General features: G+C 50.1%; 1 long non-coding RNA gene across 1 annotated transcript; it reads left to right on the top strand.

Annotated features, from left to right (window-relative positions):
* The first annotated feature begins 8,480 nt into the window (after positions 1–8,480).
* LOC134929457 (uncharacterized) lies at positions 8,481–10,937 on the top strand. Its single transcript, XR_010178570.1, has 3 exons — positions 8,481–8,830; positions 10,075–10,212; positions 10,319–10,937. It is a non-coding gene; the product is annotated as an uncharacterized LOC134929457 (long non-coding RNA).
* Positions 10,938–11,322: the final 385 nt, after the last annotated feature.

Genomic DNA, 11,322 nt, shown 5'->3' with positions numbered 1-11,322 from the left:
CAACCTGGACGGAAACGCCCAACGTAGCAGGGGGAGCGGAAGGGAAGGGGCCATATACGACACAGCAAACAGACTCAACACAGATTATCCTCACCGGGTATATGCCTGTCCCCTTGATAGCCAGAGGTCTTGGTCTCAGCACCTGGAACAAACTTCGAACAACAACAACCCCAAGACGATACCCTACTTTCAATGAGAACCTACCGGTGGAAGACCCGTGAGTAGTCGCGAGCAATGCACATCGCAATATAAATGGTACACGACCGCGCTCAATGGGAGCGCATCAGCAAGACAATGTAGACCAGTGTGTGAAGAGGTGAATGATGTACAATAATAACATACGCGGAGGTGCGATAAGAAACAATGCGCTGAAACGATGGTGGGCCTAACGCCCTGAGCGGCTCAGGCCTTGGGCCTGCCTAACTAAGCAGAACAATGGGGGGCCTAGCGCCCTCTGCGGCTCAGGCCTTGGGCCTGCCTAACTGGGGGGTAACAATGGGGGCCTAGCGCCGTGTGCTGCTCAGGCCTTGGGCCTGCCTAACTGGGGCAGAACAATGGGGGGCCTAGCGCCCTCTGCGGCTCAGGCCTTGGGCCTGCCTGACTGGGGGGGCAACAATGGGAGCCTAGCGCCCTGTGCGGCTCAGGCCTTGGGCCTGCCTAACTGGGGCAGAACAATGGGGGCCTAGCGCCCTGTGCGGCTCAGGCCCTGGGCCTTCCTAACTGGGGGGCGACAATGGGGGCCTCGCCCTAGCGCCGGCGTTGGTGGTGCGGTGGGAACCGGGACGAAACACCTGTGGAAGCAAAAAGGGGCCTCACTGAGGGCTTACCTGGTCCTTCGTCGTCCGGATCTCCGACTCCAGTCCCGGGGTCTCCGCAAGGCTGCCTCCGCTGACCACGCCGACGTCCACCGTCTGTCTCACGCGGCACCGCTCGCCGTCCAGCTCTGGCTTCTTCCGGCCGCGGGCGGGCATCTTAAAGCCCCACCGTGCGGCCTTCTGGGATGGGTGACGCGGCAGGTCCTCATTGGCCCGCCGCGGTGCCCAGTGATGATGCGCCACAGCACGTGGGCGCGCCCGTTGATGCGGCAGCCAGCGGTGAGGGTGGGAGGCTCTGGCACGGCAGAGGGGGATGGAGGGGGTCGCGCCAGTGCGCCTACACTCCCCCCCCTTTTTCCTTTGTGGTCTCCACAAAGACTGGGTTGTGCTACCACTTGAAGTTGGGGTCTGCAAAGCGTGGTGGGGGTACTCCCAGGGTGGAGCAGGCCGATCTCCGGACCGGTGCGTCTGGAGTAGGGGGGGTGGTGTGTTCTGCCTTGGTGCCCCTTCCAGCCGTGCTGGGGACGAGTCCGTTGACGGCTCCTCCATAGAGGTGGGTCCAGTTTCCATGGCTGCCTCCCCTGCGGGCGGGCCGACCGGTGGCGCTGGAGTTGGGGGGGGTGCCCATAAGTCGAAGAGTATCGGCCCCAGGGTGGCGGCTGGTACTCCTGGAGCCACACAGGCTGCTGGGGGGTCGTGTAGCAATGGCTGTGCTACTTCGCCCCTTGTGGCCTGTGGTTCGCAAGGCCGCAGCATGTCTCGATGTAGGGTGCGGGTACAACTGCTGTCATCCTCGGCTCGTACCTGGTAGACTGGACTGCCGGGAGATACCTGCAGCTGCACCACATAGGGCACTACTTCCCACCTTTCGCTTAGTTTGTTCTTGGGCCGTTTCTCTCGGACTCTGACCCGTTGACCCACCTCGAGGGGTTCCCTCTGAGCCTGGGGAGGTTGGGGTGTTCGGCGGAGCTGATGTGGGACTCTGCCATCTCTGCCACAGTCTTTAGGCTACGTCTCTGCTCCTCGACCCATCCACCTTCGGTCCATTGGTCATCCTCCGTCGGTAAAGTCAAGTCAAGGTCCTGCAGCTCCCGCCCCAGCCAGCCAAACAACATGAAATAGGGGGAAATGCCTGTGGTCCTGTGTACTCTGTTGTATGCCCACATGCACTCCTGGACGAAGTCGGGCCAGCGCCTTCTCTTCTCGGGTGCTAGCGTTCTCAGCATCTGTAAGAGGGTCCGAATAAATTCCCCTGAGGGTGATAGGGGGTGCACTAAAAATGGTAAAGTGACTCCTCCCACTTTGGCGCTAATCCAATGCTACACTTTTTGCAGGAACTTCTATTTTCTCAATAAAATGTAATGTACCGGCTTGATGGGAATAAAATTTAAATTTAATACTACACAATGATTAAAAGTGAGACAAAAACAGAACCCAACATGGGAAACAGAGTCCTACCAAGGTGATAATCGGAGCCGCAGGTGTTATGAATGCAAGGTATTTCCCGGGAACAATACCCTGCATGTGGCTCCGTCAGGCGTGTTCCTCAGTGGTCCCTTTCACAGTCAAGGATGTCCAGAAGCACAGGAAAGTACTGGAAAGCAGGTGCCGACGCGTTTCGGGACATCAAAGTCCCTTTTTCAAGGCTCCCTCCATCACGGTGGTTGGGGCTTTCCATCCGCGGATCGCGGCGAGTTTGTCGGGGGTTGGCTGTACTCCCTGCTGGGAGACCACATGCCCCAAATACTCAAGGCTGGGCGTGAGGAGGTGGCATTTCCTTGTCTTGAGTTTGAGCCCGAACTGTTCCAGCCTTTGCAGGACCAAGTCCAGTCTCTGAAAGTGTTCCTCCAGCGTTGGGGCAAACACGATGATGTCATCGAGGTAGATCAGAATCTCGTCGAAGTTCAAGTCCCCCAGGCAACGTTCCATGAGGCGTTGGAACGTGGCTGGGGCGTTGGAGAGTCCAAAGGGCACCCGACAAAAATCGAACAGACCCATGGGAGTGATTAAGGCGGTTTTAGCCTGGTCCTTCTCGGCTACCGGCACTTGCCAGTACCCACTGGCCAGATACAATGTTGAAAAATAGCGGGATTTACCTAGGGCTGCCAAAGATTCTTCGATCCGGGGCAGCGGGTACGCGTCCCGCACCGTGCAGTGGTTAAGCTTCCGGTAGTCCACGCAGAAGCGTAGTGCGCCATCCTTTTTCTTTACCAGTACAATAGGGGCCGCCCAGGGGCTCTTGCTCTCCCGAATAACCTGGTTGTGCAGCATCTGGCGGATCCTTTACTTCCTGGTACAGTTTGGGCGGGATCGGCCGGTATCGCTCCTGGATAGGGGCGTTGTCCCCCGTGTTGATCTCGTGCTCCAACTCTCGGGTGCAGCCGAAGTCTTCCTCGTACCGTGAGAACGCCTTTTGCCTTTTCCATAGCATCCGTTCTAGTCTTTTGATGTCGGCGGGGTTGGCCTGGTCCAGAGAGACGTCCATCTGGGCCAGTATGGTTTGGCCGTTCCAGCTGGGAGTGGGTTCCTCCGATTCTTCCAGGCTCACAGCCAGTGTCCAAGGATTCCGACCATCCGAATCCAGGACTAGGCCTCGTCCTGTTTCCACGCCTTCCGCCGGGATCGCGTCCACCTGTGCGAGGATGGTCTGGGGGGGAATTTGTGTGGGGAGGTCCCCCAGGTTACAAATCCGTATGGGGACCATGGGGGTAATTCCAAGTTGATCGCAGCAGAAATTTAGTTAGCAATTGGGGAAAACCATGTGCACTGCAGGGGAGGCAGATATAACATGTGCAGAGAGAGTTAGATTTGGGTGGGTTATTTTGTTTTTGTGCAGGGTAAATACTGGCTGCTTTATTTTTACACTGCAAATTAGATTGCAGATTGAACACACCACACCCAAATCTAACTCTCTCTGCACATGTTAAATCTGCCTCCCCTGCAGTGCACATGGTTTTGCCCAATTGCTAACTAAATTCCTCCTGCGATCAACTTGGAATTACCCCCCATGCCGTTCCGGACCACGGCCAGGACCCAGGCCACAACCAGCCCCGCACCGGACTGGCTGAACCAGCATGACTCGATCAGTACCGCCTTACCTTCCAGTCGGTGCTGCATCCGTACGGGGAGGTCCAACACTACCTCCTGTCGGGCTGGTATCTTCACCCTTTGATTGTGGCGGGTCTTGATCCGCCCCAAGGGGCCCAGGCCTCGGACGGACAACAATCCGTCGCCTAGCTGGACCACTCTCTGTAGAGCCTGTTGTACGGGCTTCTGTATCCCCAGGTATTTCCAATATCCGGGGCCTTTCTCCTGGGCCAGGGCTTGATCCAAGTCTTGCAATATGTTGGTCCCCAGGATGATGGGCCCATGTCTTAACTCGTCTCCAGCGACTACCATTATTCCTTTTTTTCCCAAGGGATTGTCCATATAGTTCTACCTCGAGCCACACAACGCCCAGGATTGGGAGGGGCAAGTTGTTGGCGGCCGTGAGGGTTATCCAGTCTCCCACGTCCGTTCTTTTCAAGTGGCTGTAGTCCTGTTGGAAGCATCTCTCGGACATGGTGGACACCTGAGAACCGGTGTCCAGCAGGCAGCGTTGGCTCTGACCATCTAGCTGCGCTATCACGGTGGGGCATTCTCCAATTAGATCCGAGGAATGGGCGATATCCACCAAGTCGTCTCTGTGCCTCGCAGTTTTGCCCGCAACTGCGAGGGATGTTAGTTTAAAGCCCTCTGGCGATCGCTCCGGTGGCATCGGGCCTCTGGACACTCCCGTGCGAAGTGTTCCGGACGTCTCCCAACACGTCATGTCCCGGGGTCCCCTCCATCGGGTGTCTTCCGTTCGTCTGCGCGGCTCCTCCCGCCGGCGCAGGCGTTGAAAGGAGTCTCCCACCTCCTCCTCGGCATCCCCTGCGCTGCCATCCTGTCTGACACTGCAGTGCCACTCCTAGATGGGCCAGGTGTTTGTGTCGGCCACTTGCGTCGCTTAGCTTAGTCACACAGCTACCTCATTGCAACTCTTTTTTTCTTTGCATCATGTGCTGTTTGGGGACTATTTTTTGAAGTGCCATCCTGCCTGACACTGCAGTGCCCCTGCTAGGTGGGCCAGGTGTTTGTGTCGGCCACTTGGGTCGCTTAGCTTAGTCATCCAGCGACCTCGGTGCAAATTTTAGGACTAAAAATAATATTGTGAGGTGTGAGGTGTTCAGAATAGACTGGAAATGAGTGGAAATTATGGTTATTGAGGTGAATAATACTATGGGATCAAAATGACCCCCAAATTCTATGATTTAAGCTGTTTTTGAGGGTTTTTTGTAAAAAAACACCCGAATCCAAAACACACCTGAATCCGACAAAACATTTTCAGGGAGGTTTTGCCAAAACGCGTCCGAATCCAAAACACGGCCGCGGAACCGAATCCAAAACCAAAACACGAAACCCGAAAAATTTCCAGTGCACATCACTAAATAAAACAATCAAGTGTTTCTGCGGGATGTAGTCATGTGTCTGGCAGTCAGGAGTCCGACAGTCACAATACCGGCATCTACATACAGTCCACTCACACTCCCTACGGTTGGCATGCCGACTAACAGGGACTATTCCCACTCGTAGTACACGTGAATGGTAAATCAAACAAAAGATTAAAAGAAAAAAATCACTGTCAACCATTTGTGTGTCGACCATTGTCATGTCAACCTTTAGAACCTGTTGTCCTTAGACATAGTGAATATTTTATCTGTCGACTTATTGCATGTCGACCATATAGGGTCGGCCTATTGACTGTAGATCCAGTGTCTGGAACCCGTTTTTCTTTATTTCACTTCTGAAAACTGGGTTTAGAGAATTATAATCATAACAGTTCTACGCATTCCAAAGCTGCGGAATGGGGCGGTCATTAGCCCTAATTAGAAGCGCACAGTAATTTGCATTGATGTTCCTTGAACCAGTGTTTAAATAATATGACATTATTTAAAACATCACCGGGCAGTTTGTGTTTAATGAAACTCTCCCAGTACAATGAAAGGTTTACAAACATGCTCACTAGTCCTCTAAATTCATTATACTTTTTAGTTTTTCACGTTGACAAATGTTATAACAGCATGAATATATCAGGAAATAATCATTTTAAAAAATCCCACAGCCCAATATGTAAGCGGACTATGGTGTGCAAATATTTTATACAATCCTAACTTTTCTGATAGGATTGAGTGGATGAGTGCCAGTTGGCTGTGGCTAAATCCTGATAAAACAGAGGTGCTTATAATAGGTGAGAGAAGAAGACTGCAGCATATCCAACCAACAGGACTTGGGGGTTCAGAACTATAAACCACTGATCATGTGCGGAAGATTGGTATTGTCCTGGATAGTGGTCTGACACTTAAACATCAGGTATCAGCCACAATCAAATCCTCATTCTTTCATCTGAGGAACACTGCCAAAATCAAACACTTACAGGTGAAACACAGAAATTAGAATATCGTGCAAAAGTTCATTTATTTCAGTAATTCAACTTAAAAGGTGAAACTAATATATTATATAGACTCATTACAGGTAAAGTGAGATATTTCAAGCCTTTATTTGTTATCATTTTGATGATTGTGGCTTACAACTTAAGAAACCCCCAATCCAAAATCTCAGAAAATTAGAATATTACATAAAATCAATAAAAAAAGTATTTTAAATACAGAAATGTCGGCCCTCTGAAAAGTATAATCATGCATATGTACTCAGTACTTGGTTTGGGCCCCTTTTGCATGAATTACTGCCTCAATGCGGCGTGGCATGGATTCTATCAGCCTGTGGCACTTTTGAGGTGTTATGGAAGACCAGGATGCTTCAATAGCGGCCTTCGGCTCTTCTGCATTGTTTGGTCTCATGTCTCTCATCTTTCTCTTGGCAATGCCCCATAGTTTCTCTATGGGGATCAGGTCAGGCAAGTTTGCTGGCCAATCCAGCATAGTAATCCCACGGTCACTGAACCAGGTTTTGGTACTTTTGGCTGGAAAATGAAGTCAGCATCTCCATAAAGCTTGTCTGCTGAAGGAAGCATGAAGTGCTCTAAAATGTCCTGGTAGACAGCTGCTTTGACTCTAGACTTAATAAAGCACAGTGGACCAACACCAGCAGATGACATGGCTCCCCAAATCAATACAGACTGTGGAAACTTTACACTGGACTTCAAGCATCTTGGATTGTGTGCTTCTCCATTCTTACTCCATACTCTGGGACCTTGGTTTCCAAATGAGATGCAAAGTTTGCTCTCATCAGAAAAGAGGACTTTGGACCACTGAGCAACGGACCAGTTATTTTTTGCTTTAGCCCAGGTAAGATGCTTCTGACGTTGTTTGTTGTTCAGGAGCAGCTTGATAAGAGGAATATGACATTTGAAGCCCATGTCCAGGATCCGTCTGTGTGTGGTGGCTCTTGATGCACTAACTCCAGCCTCAGTCCACTCCTTGTGAAGCTCCCCCACACTTTTATATATTATTATTTATTAACATTTTCTTATATAGCGCAGCATATTCCATTGCGCTTTACTTTTGAATGGCCTTTTCCTGGCAATCCTCTCCAGACTGCGGTCATCCCTGCTGCTTGTGCACCTTTTTTTCCCCCCACACTTTTCCCTTCCACTTTAGTTTCTATTAATGGGGGTAATTCCAAGTTGATCGCAGCAGGAAATTTTTTAGCAGTTGGGCAAAACCATGTGCACTGCAGGGGGGGGGGGCAGATATAACATTTGCAGAGAGAGTTAGATTTGGGTGGGTTATTTTGTTTCTGTGCAGGGTAAATACTGGCTGCTTTATTTTTACACTGCAATTTAGATTGCAGATTGGACGCACCCAAATCTATCTCTCTCTGCACATGTTATATCTGCCCCCCCCTGCAGTGCACATGGTTTTGCCCAACTGCTAAAAAATTTCCTGCTGCGATCAACTTGGAATTACCCCCATTGTGCTTTGATACAGCACTTTGAGAACATCCAACTTCTTTTGCAATTTCATTTTGAGGCTCTCCCTCCTTGTGGTGGGTGTCAATGATGGTTTTCTGCACAACTGTCAGGTCAGCAGTCTTCCCCATGATTGTGAATTGTACTGAACCAGACTGAGATACCATTTACAGGCTCATGAATCCTTTGCAGGTGGTTTGGAATAATTAGCTGATTAGTATGTGACACTTTGAGCCTACAATTTTGAACCTTTTCACAATACTCTAATTTTCTGAGATTTTGGATTTGGGGTTTTCTTAAAATGTAAGTCAAAATCATCAAAATTATAACAAAGGCTTGAAATATCTTACTTTGTATGTAATGAGTCTATATAATACATACCTCCCAACGTGACCCTCCCCAGGAGGGACAGAATGCTCTGCTCCTGGACCTTCCTCTTACTGTATGATTGCCATAACCTGTGGTGAAACACCTTTCTTATCCATTAACCTGTTCAACACAGGTGCAGACAATCATAACTTAAGAGAAAAGTCCAGAAGCAGAGCATTGTGTCTCTCCTGGAGCGGGTCATGTTGGGAGGTATGTAATATATTAGCATGATATCCCACAGTATGCCTTGCCTCACAGGAAAAGGACAATACTTGCCAGAGCTGCAGGGGTTAATCAGCTGGCAGGTTGCTAGGCAACGCTAGCCGGTAGGAGGACAATAAGGGGAGCGTTAGGACCCAGGAGAGGAGAAAAAACGGATCCCTGAGAGCGCGAGAAGCAGGAGGCGTGGTTGGCGCCGAGACTCGTCCAGCACTGAGAGAGAGGAGAGGGAGCCGAAGCGGCACACACCGCTGCAGCAAGAAGCAAGAGGGGAGAGCCGCGGACAGAAGGCAGCCTGGACCGGAAGGCGCTGTGTGTGCACGCCGAGCAGCAGGGGAAGAGAATGAGACATCCACGGTCAGGAGTTGGCCAGGAACAGGGAAGCGCTGTGTGTGTGCACCCAGGAGAGGGGGAGCCATGACAGGAGCGCCAGGCAGTGCCAGCACAAGTTGGTGGGAAAAGCACTGACAGCCAACAGGTACCCACACCACAGACAGTTCTCCAGCCCTGTCCTTCCCCTTGCTTTGACAAGAGACATGTTGCAGGGGCACAAGAGCCCAATCCCAGCTCCATACCTCCCAACTTTGAGGTATGCAGATCTACTGTGAAATAGTGCCTCAGCAGTACCAGCATACAGTTTGTGCCCTGCCTGCCGTTCTGCCACCCAATAGACGCTGTGCATCCCAAATGTCATGCTCTCTGCAGCCATAGAGACTTTATTAAAGGCAGGATTCTGAGCAGGGCCAGTTCCGGGGCTTCTGGCGCCCCGGGCGGCATTAGGGGGCGTGGCTTCACACAGGGGGCGTGGTCATTTACGCCCCCTGTACAGACTGAAATTATGTGCGGTGCGCGATGACGTCATCGCGCACCGCACAGTATAGGACCTCTCCACGAAGGGAAACTAGATGCGTACGCGTCTAGTTTCCCTTCCCAGCGGCAGATGGGGGGCAGCGGCCAGCGGGCAGCGGGGGGCACACAGCAGCAGAAGATCTTGCCCTGGTGCGGCGCCCTCTGGATGGCGCCCTGCGCCCTCCGGAAGGCGGCGCCCCGGGCAAAAGTCCTGCTTGCCCGTGGCAAGATCCGCTACTGATTCTGAGCCACCACCGTGCCTTGGCCACCATAGCGCTAAGCCACTACCTGATTCACAGCCTCTACACACAGCTATATAATTACAGAGTTATACTGACCTTAAGGGAGCAACACTATTCACCTGCTTCCCCTTTGTTGTATGCACGAATATCTGGATGTGTTACCAGAGTCACAATCAGGGACAGTGTTTTGAACTACACCAGCCTATAAGCCTTGGCGAGTAGTGACTATCTTTGCACCTTTACCAAGTCATAGCAAGGGAGGTGATCCCAGCAAGACAGCCCTAACTGTTTCATTATCTTCCAACTTTGCAGGATTTTGTGTAGGGTCAGAGACTCCCTTTATTGAGTTCATAGTGCCACCTAGTGGCTCATTGGTATACTGTTTGAATATTCATGAAACAGCCTTTCGAAATGTCCGTTTGAGTGCAGAAGTTCTGAAATGCACTTATGTTAATGTTGTGATATGCTTATGTTCACCATGTAAACGATATGTGATAAAAAGTAATGTGCCTGATTGAAATGTACTAAGTTTACCAATCAGTAAATCAAGTAACGTTAACCGATGACTGCACCCTGTTTACAAAAAATCCTTGTCACCGTATCTCACTGTAGTGATTCTTGTGCATTTTAGGGTGTTGTACGTACTGGGGTATCTCCGTCCTTCTGCCCACATCCTATACAGGTGTCCCATGCAGACTTTGGCAGGTGTCGTGGCAAGAGAGAACTGGTCGACCGAACGGGCCGCAACTGGAAAGGCGTGAGACTCCAGGTACGCTGACATATTCCAGTAGTTTCACCTTTTGAGTTGAATTACTGAAATAAATGAATTTTGCACGATATTCTAATTTTCTGAGTTTCACCTGCAATTCCCTCAGATCTGCTGAAAGCCATATCTGCATTTGTATCATCACGCCTAGACTACTGCAATGCCCTCCACCTGGGTCTTCCGGCAGAAGAATTGTACCATATACAGCTGGTATAAAACACAGCTGCCAGGCTATTAACCAACTAACCCCATTCTAGCCACATAACAACACCCATCCTCTACTCTCTTCACTGGTAGCCTGTAAGATGATGAATAGTTTCCAAGATTGGCTACTGAGGTTCACAGCACTACATGACCAGGGCCCAAGGTACCTGAAGCAGCTTCTGCCTCCTTACTGTCCCACTCACTTACTGCAATCGGTAGATGAAGGACTTTTAGCGGTACCTAGAATCTCCCAGAATTCATCTGGGGGTCGAGCTTTTAGCTTTGTAGCTCTGACTCTATGGAACTTTCTTCCCCGCACAGTTGCAGAGGCCCCAACTCTAGACTCCTTCTAAAACAGACTCAAGACTTTCCTATTTACTCAGCATTTCGCTAATGTCTACTGTTAAGCTTGTTTTATATTTTGTGTAGGCAAATGTAAAGCAATTTGAGACCTGCTAGGAGAAAAGTGCTATATAAATAACATTATTATTATTATTATTATTATTATTATTATTATTTTCTTGTTACCACATTCACTATCATTAAAAATGTCTTTATGATCTCTGATTTAAAAAAAATGAAATATCACAACTTTTAGATCTAACTGATAGAAGTTTATTACATTTTAAATAAGTCTCATGGGAATATTGCATTATCAAACACCCAACAAACGAAAATTACACCATTTTTAGTTTTTATCTCCCCAGAAAATGAAATGACATGAGTTTTAGAAAAGTTGAACTCCCCTTTTTGTTGCCAGCAGCACCGAGGTGGGAAACGAGAGGCTATTACCTGGGCCTGGGTCTCTCTAAGTGTAGTCACTCCCCTGTTATGCTGTGACCACGCCCCCTTATGATAATGACACGACTCAGTGGCGGAACTAGCGAGCGGTGGGCCCAGGTGCGACAA

This window comes from Pseudophryne corroboree, chromosome 5, assembly GCF_028390025.1.
Source record: "Pseudophryne corroboree isolate aPseCor3 chromosome 5, aPseCor3.hap2, whole genome shotgun sequence".
In the NCBI taxonomy this organism is placed as follows: Eukaryota; Metazoa; Chordata; class Amphibia; order Anura; family Myobatrachidae; genus Pseudophryne; species Pseudophryne corroboree.
Note: the sequence above shows the minus strand (reverse complement) of the source record. Positions and strands in the feature narration are given on the sequence as shown.